The 10,519-nt window shown below is 47.6% G+C and overlaps 2 pseudogenes; both read right to left on the reverse strand.

Moving 5' to 3' along the window:
- Positions 1-557: 557 nt before the first annotated feature.
- Positions 558-7,481, reverse strand: LOC149336488 (beta-1,3-galactosyltransferase 1-like; annotated as a pseudogene).
- LOC149336489 (U4 spliceosomal RNA) lies at positions 6,604-6,687 on the reverse strand (annotated as a pseudogene).
- Positions 7,482-10,519: the final 3,038 nt, after the last annotated feature.

The raw sequence follows: 10,519 nt of genomic DNA on the forward strand, positions 1-10,519 counted from the left end.
ACTGGCCGCCCGAAGAAAGGAGGGAGCGGAGAAACGTCCACGGCAGGGAGTGGCTTCCCAGAACAGGAGGAGGGTGCGGGGGCGCACCGTGGGGGGGCATCCGGCGACAGCGTGCGACGAGGGGCAAGCGGTCGTTAGGAGGAGGATGCGAGTGGTCGTTAGGAGGAGGATTGAGTGGTCGTTAGGAGGAGGATGCGAACTGTCGTTAGGAGGAGGACGCGGGGGCGCACACACACAAAAGCAATAAGAGGACACAACAAATACACAAAAAAATAATACGGTACCATCTATGAAGAAAAAGAGATCAACCCACGCAAACCGACAATTCCCTTTACGGATAAAGGATTTCCTATTCTTGAAGGTATATATACCTTGAGCTTGGCGCATGATGGCCTTTGCCACCTATGTGCCATAAAACCCAACGCAACACAACTCTTCTTGAATGATTTCCGTCTGATTTTATTAATTGTTGCAGCATATAACCGGTTCGAATATTTAGACTACATTTTGATTTCCTCGCCCGTTTTCGCAATATTGGTTCCTGATGGGTTCCTCTATTAGCGCATAGTTTCTCAAAAATTAAGCTCGGTAATGTGCCCTTCTCTTCGTTGCGTTCTCATTTCCCTAGTTTTCCTAATTTCTGCCAAAAAGATATGCTTCCAGAATCTGGTCTCTGGCGAAGTGCGGCCCTCGTCGAATTAAAAATTTCCGCATAAGTCGCACTGGCAAGCCTCGGAGAGAGGTCCATGCGTTCCCTCCGCGCCAGCCCCTGGTTCCACAGTAGGAGCCCCCATTGGCTTCGCCGACCAATGGTCAGGCCGTATTCGGAGAGCTCGTGAGTGAAGAAGCAGCGCCTCTCGTATATGCAGTCCGTATAGCCTTCACGCCACTCGTAGAGTCGCCGAAGGTCCACATGCCCGACGCCCTGCACCAATGCCAGGTCCCCGGTCACGTACGCGTCGTCCTGCGAGGCCGGAAGGTAAACGCAGAATCAAAATACAAGTGCCTTCTCCCCCCCGCCCTCGGACCGCGTCGATCACATGCAGGTACAAGGCAATACGTGTTTGTGTAGTTGCATCACGAGATAAGACATCCGCGAGCCAAACCTACAATGCATTAGATACGACGACATCATGGCCAGCACAGCGCCACATATCCCACACAAGATTCCTTTCTCTCCAGTCAAAAGACATACCTAACATAACCTGAAATTCTGGTCGAGTGCATTTTTCAAATGGAAGATATTTATAAATTCAATTTTTCGCATATCTCAAGATTGCACCATAACAGTATACGCGTATCTGCTGATCAAGTCTCGGGACACTGGTACTTTTCTTCTGTTTACTATCGGAACCCACCCACTGGTTTTTTATGGCAGTCCTAACTACTTTGTGCGAGGACATGACAAATTTTAAAAGCAAGACTCTGCAAACAAGACTTTGAAAGCATCGAAAGTTGAACCATTCCCATAAATATATTAATAACGGTATCTCAATATTGCGGATTCGCCGCACATTTAGACGAGACGTTAAGAAAGCTGGGTTTGAATAATGGTCTTGGCTGTTCCAGTACTCCTCAAACCTCAGTTGACGAAATGGTTTGGTTTATGGGGTTTAACGTCCCAAAGCGACTCAGGCTATGAGAGACGCCGTAGTGAAGGGCTCCGGAAATTTCGACCACCTGGGGTTCTTTAACGTGCACTGACATTGCACAGTACACGGGCCTCTAGAATTTCTCCTCCAAAGAAATTCTAGCCGCCGCGGCCGGGATCGAACCCGCGTCTTTTGGGTCAGCAGCCGAGCACCATAACCACTGAGCCACCGCGGCGGCTTCAGTTGACGAAATAATTCGTCCGCAGAAACTGTGGAAAAGACATGACAACATTTCTGGCTGCGACAACGTCTGTATGAATTTTTTTTTTTTCAGATTTTAGACGGAATGTAATAGGAAAATAAAAATGATGTAAACTACGCTGTGTTTGTTTACTTGATCACCTTTGTTAAATAAATTCTAGAACGTGTTTTTTGTCTTCGTCTTGTTGCAGATATAGGTTAAGGCATTATAAACGAAAAATGACCGCTATAGCCTACTTTCATCGCTGTGTGTGTAACTCCGCGCTCTTTGAATGAAGAAACGGTTTCATGCCCAAGGGATGCGAAAATGCTGTTTCCTGTGAAGACACTTCGGTGTTGCTAAAAAAATTGCGAGAACATTTTGGCAACTTAAGTGTTGAGAGGCGAAAGCCGAGGACGCTATGTCCTGACGACTTCCGGGGACTTCCGGTCACACCGTTCCCGTGGCTATATCGATAACAAAATTATACATCTTTCGGGGATCTTAAGGGTTAATTACGCTTAATTACACGTTTCTCCATCTAATTTGACCCAAAACCGACGTTTTTCCCACCATTCTGTGACAATTTTCACTATACCGTGACCACTTCCGGTAAATGTGACGTCACACCGTTCCCGTGGCTATATCGACGTCCGCGCTGTTTCGACGCAATTTCGACATTTTTGCCTATAATTAACTAGTTAATCGACAGTCATGAAACTTTACTTCTAGGTTCATTTTTTCCTCCTGCCAGTCGAGAAGCCCGAGCCCTTTCATTTTTGTTCAACACTACGCCCACCGTTTCGCGTCATCAGCGTGGCCGCACTTTCGTCGTGGCGGCGACTCCACGAATGACCTTGAGGCGCCTCCTAGTAACCGCAGCAGCTGCCGCCGCGCTTCCCCAGATGGCGCCGCCGTCGCCAGCGCTCGCTTCGCCAGCCTAACCACGCCTAACCGCAAGCGAATCCTAAGCGTAGCCAGGCAGCCGTTGCTTTCGCAACACAGCGATGTTAAACCAGAGCTAAACCACTGCCATTTCTTTTCTCCACAGATCCACTTACTTACAGATACACATAGATACACACAATGCCCACAGCTTCTGAGCTGTGATGACGCAGATAAAATCGCAGCCGCGGAGGCTGCGTTTCAATGGCGGCGAAAAGGCCACTGGCGGCACCGCCTGTATTTCACATATACGTGGCGGCGTTAAGACTGTTTCAAATGTAAGCGAAAACGCTCGAAATTTCTGCCACAGTGGCGCAAAACCTATCTCGAGCGGCCTAAGCGGCTCGAGCGACTAGGTTCCAACAAATCGGAAATTGTCGCCACTTCGCGCAGTCGCTTCCACGTGAAACAGCCTTATGAGCGGACGTTGGACGAAGACGCCGGGGCCAAACGAAATCCCCATTTTGTCAACAGGGTGATGATGACACAACCACATGAACTATAGTCGAGTACAACTTTTTTTTCGCAATGCAGCACAGATTGGGCAGAAAAGTAAGAGAAAGTGGCCTTTGTATCCGTGCCGAGGGGTTCTGGGTGTTTTGTTATTCGGCCTACAGGTGCGAAGGGGTGAAAGAAGAAGTTAAAAAACCTTAGAGTGCACTGCGGAAACCGCATTAGAGTAATGCGAAAGCACTGAAGCCTCGAAATCGGTTATTTTAATTCACGCCTAATTCATCATTCATTCACAATTGATTTACTCTAATTCACTTTTAATTCATTGCAACGTTTCATTAAGTAACATTTCAGCCACATTAATCCACCTTATTTAACTCTAATGCACCTTAATTCATCTTCATTTCCTAGTGGTGGGTCTATAATTTATTAATTATTGATTTAGATATAGATTAGATTTAGAGATTAGATTTAGATTAACTCCAAAGCCTCCATCGTTTAACCTCAGTATTCATTTCGGACATTCAAAGTTCGGGCCTCGCCTTAGCTCCGCCCAGCTTTCGGTCACGTGGGCCAACCACGTGGTACATCACATAGTGTGTCACGTGGTACTGCATTTCCGGCGATTCCAATTTCGCGCCGCTCCCGGGCCGTCCATGCCCACTTTTGGCCACTTTTCTGGCTGTAATTAACTAATGATCCAATCAGCACCAAAATTTTTGAGCCGCATACTCACATCATCCTCATTCGATTATAACCACTTTTTAAACGATGTCTCTTAATAGTTTCCCACACTCACTACAGACACGGTTTTCATGACAAATACCGCCCACATAGCCTAAGAAACGATGCAGAGTCGCTAGAGTAGGGAAGCCCACTCCCTACATCGCGGGGACAAAGGCCCGTCTGCTTCCCTTTCTGCCTAGCTTCGGCTGCATTTTCCCCTAGAATAGCGCAGGTGATAGACTTGTAACATGTAGCAGACTTCTAACCTAACATTTAGCGTGCGTTCACCTATCCCGCACTGTACAGCCATGCTATTCAAAAGATACTCATTGTGACCCTCGCTATAATGCATCTGTCCCGACTGCGTCTCCAAGAGGCCTCGCGGCCTTCGCGCTTCCCACCTGCGAGTGGCTGGGAACTACGGAGGCCGCCCTGAGGAGGTCCCGCATGACGTCGTAGGTCATCATGAGAGAACGACCGGAACAGTACTGGAAGTACGCGTCTTCGGGGAAGTCCTTCCTGGGCACGTAGAACCGGCTCCGGGGATCCCGCAACACCGGCCCGTTGGTGATCACAAGGACCGCGGTTGTAATCGGACTACTGCTCGGAAGTAGCGATGCAGCTGGAAGCCAATTGAGAGTTGTTAGTTGTGATATGAAATGCAATGGAAGAGGTCGAGCACAGTTAAGACCCGAAAAAAAAAGAAAGCAGCGTTGTATATATCCCAATAACTAATCTCTACAAATGTGGACATATCTTAAAAAGACAGTTAGAATAACTCGATTTTTTTCTTAGCAAGGATTTTTTTTATGGCTGTTTCTGGGTTTGATTATGTTTTTCCGGTACCAAAAAGCGCATTTATTGTTTTGAATGTTGAGTTTAAATAGGTTTATGGGGTTTAACGTCTCAAAGCGACTCAGGCTGTGAGAGATGCCGTAGTGAAGGGCTCCGGAAATTTCGACCAACTGGTGTTCTTTAACGTGCACTGACATCGCACAGTACACGGGCCTCCAGAATTTCGCCTCCATCGAAATTCGACCGCCGCGGCTGACATCGAACCCGCATCTTTCGGGTCAGTAGCCGAGCACCATAAACATTGAGCCACCGCGGCGTAAATTTCAAAGTGCAACTTATCTTTCCCCGGTTTCCGCAACTTAGTTCCAAACCGTGACTGAAGGACCGAATATGCCATTGTCATCAGCAAGTGGAAATTAATAGCGGTGCATTATAGCCTCTGTAATCCGTGGCAACTCTCTTTACGGAATAGATGTCTGCATGCTTGAGAAAACGGTCGATGGCATGGGCACCTGTATTCAATTTCGTCACTTTTCCAGATCATGATCACTCTGTTTCCAGGTAAAGTATACACTTTATCATTAGGCTTAAAACTGCTGTAACCAATCATACAGGCCATGCAAAATCTGTCTTCAGCGTCCCTTTGAGATAACATTTTTTTGTAAAGGGGGAGGAGGAGGGGAGTGCAGAGATATTTCCGTACGTATTTTTCATCCCTTAAACAGAATTTTGTGGAATACAGAATGAAGCTTCTCTTAATATACAAAGCTCCTAAAGAAAAATTCACATTTGCATATATTACAGCGCAACGGTGGTCGCTACATATCAAGACGTTTAGCTATACATGCGCTTGAATAAAATCTGCTCACTAATGTGCAACCAACATCAATCTTCGGCGTTTGGATGGCGGCGAAACGCAAGACACCCGTGTTGAGTGCAGTTTCAGCGCACGTTAAGGAACCTCAGGTCATGCAAATTTTTCACCCCGTAGTCTTCTATGGCGCGTCTTTCTCTCTGCCTTTTTTCAATTACTCCATTCCTTCACATTGCTTATTAGGAAATGAAAGGCGCGGTAACTGTTTTCCTTTATGCGGGCTCCTCAACCGCGTCGTTGGGGAAGGAAGGAAGGAAGGAAGGAAGGAAGGGAGGAAGGAAGGAAGGAAGGAAGGAAGGAAGGAAGGAGGGAAGGAAGGAAGGAAGGAAGGAAGGAAGGAAGGAAGGAAGGAAGGAAGGAAGGAAGGAAGGAAGGAAGGAAGGAAGGAAGGAAGGAAGGAAGGAAGGAAGGAAGGAAGGAAGGAAGGAAGGAAGGAAGGAAGGAAGGAAGGAAGGAAGGAAGGAAGGAAGGTGAGAAGGCAGTTACTGCACTCTTCCTTCCCTCACACAAAATGTGTTATTCGGGCTTCCACTAGGACAAAGTTTTAGGTCCCTTAGCCTGCCTTAGGCAACAGAAACTTGCAATGAACTTTCTATTTACATATTTAAAAGACATTGGACATCTCGATAAGCTTTAAATTCACTTGCACGTTACCTTCATGCATTCTTCATGCAGTGAACTTCGTCAGCCCATTTGTCGGACTATGCACTCCATCATTCCATAGGTTACATCAATACTCGCCGTTGCATCCTTAGTACCCATTTCATGGCCGCATTTTATCTTCGTTTCTTTTTTTCTTTTTGTACCTCTTCCACACTGCTCTCCTTCTGTCTTTATCTCCCCAATTCCCCTCCCTACGCAGAGTAGCATGCCAGCGATTTTTAAACGCCGGCTAAATTCTCTGTATTTCATTAAAGAGTCTCTCTCTCTCTCCCTCACTAGGATTGAGATACTTAGCTTTTCTTTTCCTGATAGCCTACCATTATTAGTTTTCAAGTAGCAATAGTCGCTCCTCCTCAGTCGAGACTTCATGGTATGCGACACTGCCTCTGCGCAAGTCCCTCATAGCCTGAGTCGCTTTGGGTCGTCAAACCCTCGTAAATCAAATCAAATCTACCATTATTAGTAGTAGTACTTCAATTACACAGGACACCTATGTCAAATCATTACCAGACATGGGCTGCCTAATACAAATCTCCAGTCCACACACACACACCTCTCGGGAGAAAACATCTCATTATCGCTGATACTGCACCTCCAACGGTTCGAAGAGCACGTCGTCGTCGATCTTGAGGATCCACTTGACAGTCGGACAGTGGTTGACCACCCAGTTCATGCCTGCCAGAAACTTGGGCGTCACGCTCCTGTAGCCGTCCTCGATCGGGAGCACCACCAAGTCACCCGTCATGTCCGCCTCCAGGTTCAGCCATGCGTCCAGCTTCGAGTCGTTGCCGTGCCGTCCCACCAAGAATACCCCCGCCATGCTGAACCGACGCGTCGCCGCCTCTTCGAACAGAGTGTCACGCAGCGTAGCCCGGCGCCGCCACCTATACGCGCTAGCGTGCACTAAGACGAGCAGGTCCAGAGGATGGCGACAGCGTCCGGCCACTGCCCAGCCTCCGCGGTGCTGTAGGCGAGGCTCTGTCGAGATCTCGCGCGGGGTGACAACCTGGGAAGCGTTCAACGAGTCCGTCCCGGGAGTGGTGTGGGTCTGGAGTGAAGACATGACTGGAAGCATCCATGGCGGGCCAACCATGGAAACGTAGAGGAATATTCCACCTGTCAAGACGCCCCCTGTCGTCTTCAACGAGCAGAAGGGTCTCAGCTTCGGCAAGGCTCTTGTTGTTGCAGTCATGCCGGCAGGGCCCAGAGCTGTGAGCTCTGAAAGCGTACTTAAAGTTGTTGTTGTGCCTTGGAGAATGAAGGCTTAGACTTCACATCGGGGCGAACTTCCTCTTCTTCGTATCGCAGTGGGAGCGGCTCATGCGCGGCAGCACGGGCAAGTGGAGAAGGCGCGTCTTTCTTGGTCACTCACTTTGTGATTTGGAAGAAGGCTCAGAAGGAAAAAAAAGCCTTCGAAGCAATATGTTACCTCTGTGTAAGCGGTTCACAAAACGACGTGCAGAAAAAAATAGAAGCGGTGTACGATTATGTTCACGACTATAACATCGGGTACATTACTCTGGTATAGAATGAGAATTCAGAGATTTTTCTTTTCAGTGTTTTCATTTTGTACAAATTCTAGTATAAGTCACAAAATTATCCAAATACTCCATTCCGTGTACATGAGTCCGTTTGTATCCGCTATGCAGCCTGGATAATCCCCTGCTGTGGGTATGTGTCATCAAGCCTGAGGTCATCATTATCAGATGGCACGACGAATGAAAGCGCTCTAAGGTTCTCGAGGTCATTGCCCAAAGTATTTTGCAGTGCGTAACTTTGTGAAAATACTGGAAGATATGTATAACGACGGCACATCTACCATAGTCCTCCATAAAGTCAGCAATAAAATTCCTATAAGGAGTTGTCTGGCAGGGAGCCAAGATCTCGCCAGTGCTAATCACCGCCTGCTTGCTGGAGGCATTCCGAGGCCTGGATTGGGAACAGTGGGGATAACAGTTAATGGAGAATACCTAAGTAATTTGCGATTCGCTGTTGGTATCGTCTTGCTAAGTCACTCGGTAGATAAACTGCCAGCCATGATCGAAGACTTTAGAGACGTATAGCTGAACGGTGGCTCTGAAGTTACAATGCAGAAAACCAGAGTAATGTTCAACAGTCTCGCAAGGAAACAGCTGTTCACAATTGATAGCGAGGTGCTAGAAGTGGTAAGGGACTACGTCTACTTAGGGCAGGTAGTGACCGCTGATCCTGATAATGAGAGGGAAATGAGGGGAAGAATCCCCTTCCAGCCAATGGCGCCAGCCGATTCTCATGACCATGCTAGTGTCACAAAGCAGGGAGTGGTAGATAAAAGGTGATAGTCCCCACCCTCCATAGTCTGGGATAGACCCCTCTCTCCATTGTGGCACCGCTTCCTGCATTGTCACCCTAGCAGGGTCATGAGAACTGGCCGACGCCATTGGCTGGAAGGTGTTCCTTTGGCGGGGAAAAGCCGCTGCCTTCTAAAGTTGTATCCGACTATAGAATAAGAATGGAGTGGAGCTCATATACAAGGTACTCTCAAGTCATGAATGGCAGTTTACCAATATGCCTCAAGAGAAAAGTGTTACAACAGCTATATCTTACCGGTATTCACCTATGGGGCATAAGCGTGGAGGCCAACGAAAAGAGTTCAGCTCAAGTTAAGGACAACGCAGCGAGCTATGGAAAGAGGAATAATAGGTGTAACCTTAAGAAGTTCAAGCGGGCGGAGTGGGCGAGAGAACAAACACGGGCTAATGGCATCTTAGTCGAAACCAAGAGGAAGAAAGGGGCTTGGGCAGGGCGTGCAATGCGAAGGCGAGTCAACCGCTGGTCCTTAAGGGTAACAGAGTGTATTCCAAGAGAAGGGAAGCATAGCAGGCGTCGGCAGAAAGTCAGGTTGACGGTTGAGATTCAGAAGTATGCGGGGATACAGTGGCTGCAGTTGGCAAAGGACAAAGTTAATTAGAGAGGCATGGGAGAGTTCTTTGCCCTGCAGTGGGCATAGTCAGGCTGATGATGATGATATTGGTTGGAAACTAGGAAAAATGATAAAATATCCGCCGGCTTCAATGTCGTGCAGTGAGCGACAGCCAGCAGTCCAAGGCTCTCTCTCTATGCGCATAATTTGCTTTTAAGGCATAAGCATTGTATGTCTATGTTTTCGGAGCTTGTCCGCACGATTATGTCCGAACGAATATGTTTTTGCAAAACAAAATAAAAACGGTACCATATAATAGAGCATCAAAAAATCTCGTACGGGAAATCGGGGGATTGAGGCGGGTTAATTATTTAATTAATTAGAGCCAAAAATGTCCAAAAAGTGGCCGGTTTCGGGTCATGGAAAGCTTGTCCGCACGATTACGTCCGAATGAACGGCGGGGCCGGAGCAAAGCTGGCGCCAAATTTGAAAACGCCGGAAGTTTGGCACCATGTGACCGGAAGTGTGGGCGGAACCAACGCGTGGCGCTGTTTCAAAACTCAAGCTTACGCATTTCTGCAATGCGGGTGCCGCAGTGATCTCTAACGTTTTTTTTTTTTTTTGTTACCTTCCTCTTGAAAAGAAGTTATGTTTTGCATTTATCGGGCCTGCCAGAGCTGCATCTGCAAGGTAAATAATAAAGATGGACGCTCACAAATAAAAAGGGAGCATCTGCACAACTTCCTCGGCCTGGTCGCTTAGTGTGAACTGAGCTGGAGCGCGAAGAAATGCCTTAGCTGTGGGACCACGCGTAGCCAAAATATTTTCTTAACAGGAGCCCGCTTGCACGTCTATAAGGTCCGTGACCTTAGTTCCTTGAGTGCATCTATTTCCGTACCCTGTATTCGCCGTATGCTTCCATTTCTCTTCCCTTTCCTCGATGTTTCAATTTTTTATTCTGTCGCTCTCGTGCCTTGCTTCTTCTACGGCAGTGCTCACCCCACTCCTCTATCAACGCTACACTGAAGGTTGAACAACAGATCTATATCGAATATGAAGGGATGAGCGTTGGCCCTAGCGGTGTTTTTTGTAACTGAGCGGGAAACAGGGCGCTGTCTCCAGGAGGTTCCCTGGCAATAAAGCCCTCTCCCACAATTAACCCACAACCCATCGAAAACAAGTTTAGAATAATTTTGGGACAACCACTTGACCTTCCTTACTTTACAGCGTGTCTGGTTTATGACATAGGCCCACAAAGTGTTCTGACCTATTACCCTTTTGCCACTCCCGTAAAGTCTGGCTGACTAGACATCAAGAAGCTAACGATA

Source organism: Amblyomma mixtum, chromosome 7 (genome assembly GCF_055824585.1).
Source record: "Amblyomma mixtum isolate Tamu chromosome 7, ASM5582458v1, whole genome shotgun sequence".
NCBI classification, from domain to species: domain Eukaryota; kingdom Metazoa; phylum Arthropoda; class Arachnida; order Ixodida; family Ixodidae; genus Amblyomma; species Amblyomma mixtum.